We start from the raw sequence: 6975 nt of genomic DNA, 5'->3' as shown, positions 1-6975 counted from the left end.
GCTGCAGACAAAGATCCGCTACACATCAACTGTGCAATCGCAGAACTGCAGAGAGCATTGTATGTATATCTGCCTCCCCATGTTATAAGAGTATATAGGTGTCCCACAATCCTCTAAAATCAAAAGAAAATCCAACAATGCGGGAGTCACCCAATCTTCAGCCAGGCTACCCATTAACATATAGGCAAGTCATAAAGCTGCTCTGGAGACAGTGCTTAGAAAAATAAAATAAGCATTAGAAAAGCCAATAGGTCTTGCCTTACAGAACTTGCCTTTACCAATGTTTTTTGCCGATGCTCTGCGTGGAAAAATCAAAATGCTTTTGGCACTGTAAAACAACATATGTGTGATGACACAGCCATTTTGGTAGTTGTGCCATTCCACTAGTGCACATATTTGTGATGTATGTGTCTACATCCATCACCGCCTATGCATAAACCAGCAGAAAGATGAAGGCGCCAACTGCTTTTTGCTTTTTTTAAATATACAGATCCTAGATGGCTGACTCCTCGGGAGAACTACACGAGGCAGAGAACAGGAAAACACATGCGCTCTCAGGGAGTGCATACACAAAAGTAAAAATGTAATTATCCAAAAGTGAGTCGTGGAAGGATACAGCTAATCCAAAGAGTGGTAAAAAGGCTATACTCCAGGACAGTCACAAACACATGAAGAGGAAAACAAGCCATTAAATAAGAAGCAAGTAATTTAAAATAACAGTAAAGTGAACCACGGTAAGCAAAGTTCAGGTTGTATGCCCAATGTATGTCCTTAGTAAGCCCCCAATAGGTATTTCACAACTGTACAGCTTGCGTTGTCCATAGGTAAGATCTAAAAATGTGTAAATGCTTGAATTAATATCTCAGCCACTGGTAATTATGTTGAATTGCAATCCAGACCCTCATTTGTTTACCCTATGCTACCCCAGACAGAGACCAGCTTTATGTAATTTAGGCTTTATCCTACTCCAGAAAGACAAGTCCAGTCTGAACTAAAAGGGCAGATCTACACAGTAACCCTAGGTTCGGCCTTGTTGGTACTTTTTAGTGAGGCTCAGTTTGAGTCGCACTTCACAGACCCATGTTTGGACATACTAATCACACTTTGCTCACTTAGAAAAGCAAAAAAGTGATGAACTGATTACTTACATTAACATCGCCCACTGGTAATTACTGCTAGGGCATGCCAGTCCAGCATATTTTCTGGCAATTCTGGCATGCAAAAACTGACATAGCATTGCTGCATGTGGTTCTGAGATGATCCACACTTCATGCTGCATTAAGATCTCAACACCAGCTCCTCCAGACAGACCCATGGACATTTCCATTACTCCTCTTGCATTTGTCTCTTACCAGAGGCCGGCCATGTACCAGTCTAAAAATCATGCATCCCCGTACAGTGTACACCTAGCCACTGCTGCCAAGTACTCCCTCCAGGTCCAGAAAATCACCCTGCTCACCACATGTGCTAGCTTACTGCTACCACGAGAACCAGCAACCCTAGGCCCAACTGTCAGCTTTGCATCTAGTACATATGCATATGCCCCAAAACAAGCACTCTGCATGCCACCTAGCTTCCATACCTAAGCCGTGGCAGATGCCTACACAGCTCCAGGGCCTTGTTTCCAAACATCCGTCAGTATTTCTCGACTCTCATCCTCCTTTACCTCTTCACAGCATTCAACACCACTGACCATCCAACTTTGCCTTTGATTTTTGCTTTGCTAGGCATCATGGGCAAGGTAACAAAACTGTTTTCTTCATGTCTCGCCGAACGGTCACTCTGTGTCCTGGTGCTCCTCACATTAACCGCTGACCCTCTCTCTGGCATATGGCTGTGTCCCAAGGCTCACACGGGGACCATTCCTTTTTCACTGTTACACCACCTCCCTTGAGGATATTATCTCCTCCTTTGTGTTCTTGTATGACCTTTACTCATTACCTTCCAGCCTCCCCATCACACCTCCCCTTTAAACTAAATTGTTGGACCGCCTCAGAGTCATCAGCCCAAGCACAGAACTCTGGTTCCTAAAGCGCAATATAAATCAGATAAGACCATCTGGTACCTGTGAGAAGTTGGCCTGCTCACTAATTCTAGTGATGACCTTGTATCAGTCCAAACAACCCTTATGGTGATTGGTTGTAAGTCAACCTTATAGACCAGCTATCCTAATGGTAGCATGGACAAAGCAGTCTTAGGCTAAACTCTTTTGGCATGTGAAGCCAGCTGTTTTACCACAATATAACCCCTTGAATACCAGATGAAAGGACACCACACAGGTTGTTATGAAAATAAACAGTATATTTATTAATAACAAACACCTCTGAACTCTTTATGAGGTCAGAGGGCTAAGCACATGACAATCTCTTCTGAAAAATACGATAAGTTGCACAAAATTACAATGGTGCCCTAGGGGCATGACAAACCATATACTAAGTAAGTGGAATGTGAGAGTCGATAGAAAGAATGGAGCTGTCCAGAGGCTGGAGGTTCGCTAGGACTACGCTATCTTCACCTTAGGTAAGTAATAGGAGGCCCACGGGACGCGTGTGCAGAGTGTGAACTCACAGGCGAGATGCGTAACAACGTCTATGGACAGTACAGTTCAAGTAAAAGGTGAGTACGGACAATCCTGACTAGTTAGGACTAAAACGACTGTGGAACTGGACACTAGGACAGTTAAACTACCCTTGAGCACCGAAATGCTCTTGTTACCTCACCCACGGGCTGCGGGTGCGTCGGGTTCTCGCGTTGAAGTCTATGGAGCCTGGAAGAAAAGTTGCTGCAGGCGAACAGGAGGAAGATGTCCGGTGCGATCCAAGGGTGGATCGGTGAAGAAGAGGACCTGAAAGCAGAGGGGACAATGTTCAAAGTCACTAGCCAGTGACTGGAGTGGAACCAGGAAGGAACCAGATGTCGTCGTCGCGATCAGGTGAAGAGTGGACGCTTGTCTCTGCAGCCACGTGGACCAGGAGGTGTCTTCAACGACCAGGATGGAGGCACGAGCTGTCCCACGCAGGCTCTCGCTGCCGGCGGTGTTGGATCCGGAATCGGCATCAACAGGCCTTGGCAAAGGCAACCCATGCAGTGAGTGGAAACGGCATCTGGAGTGGAGCAGGGGGGTCCAGGGTGCTCCTCTTTTGGAAGGGAGCAAGGGCCAGTCTGGAGCAACCAGACCAGCAGTGAAGAGTTCAAAGTTCGTCGTCTAGGAGGCCACTAGCCAGCCGGCAAGTGACCAGACAACGTGTCAAGCAGCAAACAAGCAGAAGGGCCCCACGCAGATCTCGTGGATGCTGGAGGGCTGTCTTCGGTGCAGGAGCTTTTCGGGGCTGGGGCTTCTCAGTCCCCAAAGCACTTGGTCGAGTTTACCTCGGGAGTCGTGCTGAAAGCGAAGTGAAGGTTCTTTCAAGATGGCCGGTCCCACGTGTCTCGTCGCACCCACGGATCTCAGCTGTGCTGCAGATGTAGGTAGAGGTCGGAGAGGTCTGGGAGTCCGGGTAAGGTTTTGGAGTAGTCAGGACTCTTGAGAATAGGTGCAGTACACATGGCCTGATTTAGGTCATCAAATGCCTTTTGACAGCTAACTGTCCACTGACCCTTCTTTGGCATTTTCTTGCTTGTCAGGTCATTAAGTGGTGTCACAATGGACCCATAATTCTTGACAAACTTCCTATAGTAACCAGACAGGCCCAAGAAAGCTCTGACCTGTGTCTGGGTGGTTGGAGGAGCCCAGTCCTTTATGGCCTGTATCTTGCTCTCCAATGGTTGAACCTGGCCTCCACCTACAAGGTGGCCCAGGTACACAAACTGACTCTGCCCTATCTGGCACTTAGTAGCCTTGATAGTGAGGCCTGCTTTCTGCAGGGCCTCCAAAACTTCCCTCAGGTGGATCAGGGGATCCTCCCAGGTGGAGCTAAAGACAGCAATATCATCTAGATATGCTGCACAGAAGTCATCCAACCCAGTGAGAACTTGGTTCACCAACCTTTGAAAAGTGGCAGGTGCATTTTTCAAACCAAAGGGCATCACCACAAACTGGTAATGACCTCCTGGGGTAGAAAATGCTGTTTTGGCCTTGCCATCCTCAGCTAACCTGATCTGCCAATAACCAGCTGTTAGGTCAAATGTACTTAAGAAAGTTGCAGAAGCCAACTTGTCTATCAGTTCATCTGCCCTAGGTATTGGATGGGCATCTGTCTTAGTGACAGCATTGAGACCCCTGTAGTCTACACAAAACCTCATCTCTCTCTTATCATCCTGGGTGTGAGGCTTTGGTACTAGAACTACAGGACTAGCCCAAGGGCTCTCTGAGGGTTCAATGACTCCCAATTCCAACATCTTTTGTACTTCTTTCTTTATGCAGTCCCTGACGTGGTCAGGTTGCCTGTAGATTTTACTCTTTATAGGCAGACTGTCACCAGTGTCCACCTCATGGGTGCACCAGTTTGTCTGACTGGGTGTCAGAGAAAACATTTGTCTAAAGGACTGAAGGACCTGCTTACAATCCTCTTGTTGATGTTCAGAGAGGCTGTCAGAAAAGACTACACCATCTACTGACCCATCATCAGGGTTATGAGTGAGCAGGTCTGGGAGAGGGTCACTCTCTTCCTCCTGCCCCTCATCTGTGGCCATGAGCAAGCCCATGTCCTCCCTGTTGACAAATGTTTTGAGCCTGTTCACATGAAGTAATCTGTGAGGGCTCCTGGGAGTTCTAAGGTCCACTAGGTAGGTGACCTCTCCCCTTTGCTCAATGATGGTATGGGGACCACACCATTTGTCTTGGAGAGCTGCTGGGGCCACTGGCTCCAACACCCACACCTTCTGTCCTGCATGATAAACAGTTAGGACAGCCTTTTGGTCATGCCAAGCTTTTTGAAGTTCTTGGCTGGCCTCAAGGTTTTTGGATGCCTTCTCCATGTACTCTGCCATCCTGGAGCGGAGACCAAGTACATAGTCCACTATGTCAAGTTTAGGCTTTTTGAGAGGTAACTCCCATCCTTCCTTCACAAGACATAGGGGTCCTCTTCCTCTTACAGGATGCCCAAACAGAAGCTCAAAAGGGCTGTAACCAACCCCCTTCTGTGGGACCTCTCTGTAAGCAAACAGAAGGCAGGGTAAAAGGATGTCCCATCTTCGCCTAAGCTTTTCAGGTAACCCTTTTATCATCCCTTTGAGGGTCTTGTTGAATCTCTCAACAAGCCCATTGCACTGTGGGTGATAGGGTGTGGTAAATGTGTAATTTACACCACACTCCTTCCACATAGCAGTCAAGTATCCTGACATGAAGTTTGCACCTCTGTCAGAGACAACCTCCTTAGGAAACCCCACTCTGGAGAAAACTCCAAGTAGGGCCCTGGCCACAACAGGAGCTGTAGTGGTCCTAAGGGGAATAGCTTCTGGATACCTGGTGGCATGATCCACTACCACCAGTATAAATCTGTGCCCAGATGCTGTTGGGGGGTCCATTGGTCCAACAATGTCTATCCCCACTCTCTCAAAGGGCACCCCCACCACAGGTAGTGGTATGAGGGGGGCCTTTGTGGTGCCACTTGATTTGCCACTGACTTGGCAGGTGACACATGAGCGACAAAACTCTTTTGTGTCCTCAGACATATGAGGTCAGTGAAAGTGTGGGGCAAGCCTGTCCCAAGTCTTGTTCCGGCCTAAGAGACCTGCAAGGGGAATTTCATGGGCTAAGGTGAGAAGGAAACCTCTAAGAGACAAGTGGATGACCAGCCTCCTGGTAGCACCAGGCTTGGGGTCTCTTGCCTCAGAGTATAGGAGTCCTTCATCCCAATATACCTTATGGGCACCTGTAGCATTCCCTGCAGCCTCAGCAGCAGCCTGCTGTCTGAGGGGTTCAAGGGAGGAACAGTCTAACTGTGCCTGCCTCAAGTCTGCCCTGGAAGGTCCCCCTGTCCAAAGAAACTCAACCTGTTCAGGAACAAGCTCTTCTAGGACAGTTCCTTCTGGGGTCTTGGGGTCAGCCTCCTGAGAGGGAGGATCCTCAACCTGAGGCAGGGGGGAAGGCTCAGCCTTACCCCTACTGCCCTTCCTCTTGGGTAGTGTCTGGTCCATTCTTCCAGGATCCAGCACTTGTTCAGCTGGGCATTTCTTGGCCTGTGACCTGGTCACAGCAAGGACATGTGAGGAGAGACCTAGCATTTCTACATGAGTCCTGTACTCCACATCTGACCACAGTGAGGATTCCAAATCATTGCCCAAAAGACAATCTACTGGGCGGTCTGAACTAACTACAACCCTTTTGAGGCCAGGTACCCCTACACCAGGAGAAATTAACAACTGCCATACTGTGATTGGTAGTGACATTGCTAGCATTGGTCACTAGGTAGTCTGAACCTAGCATGATCTGGTCAGGGTCCACAAATGTTGGTGTCACCATAGTGACACTGGCACATGTGTCCCTGTAGGCCTGAGCCATCTTTCCATTGATTAAAGGCGTTTGTCTGTATTTGCCTAGAGTACTAGGACTTACAGTAGGGGTCATATCCATGTCCCCAGTACAAACAAGAACTGCCTGAGTAGGTATTCTAACTAAGTCAGAACCCACCTCAGTTCCCAGGGTTAACCCAACTATAGCCTTGGGAGGTACACTACCACTACTGAAGTTAATCAAAAGGAGACTAGCTCGAGTAAAAAGGGTTAACAAAAATTATTAATTTTTAATTCAAGGACTCAAGTATGTTTCGTCAGGGGGTAGTGGCACCTGGTAGGTGTGCTCATGAAGCCCTCACCCACCAACCTAGTTGGTGGCATGCTTCATCATCGGGCCCACCCAGTGACACCTAGCGTGTCCCGGGTGTGCTTCGACGCCTGATTACAGCGGAGCAGGTATATCGAGTGTGCGGTGAAGAGTGTTGTGGGATGTGGATTAAAACGGCTTGGCGGGGGTCCCAGTACCCGAAGGTGAATTAGACTTTAATACCTGGGCCACCGTCAGCGGTTAAAAGTAAA

The sequence above is a fragment of the Lissotriton helveticus genome, chromosome 3_1 (genome assembly GCF_964261635.1).
Source record: "Lissotriton helveticus chromosome 3_1, aLisHel1.1, whole genome shotgun sequence".
NCBI lineage: Eukaryota > Metazoa > Chordata > Amphibia > Caudata > Salamandridae > Lissotriton > Lissotriton helveticus.
Note: the sequence above shows the minus strand (reverse complement) of the source record.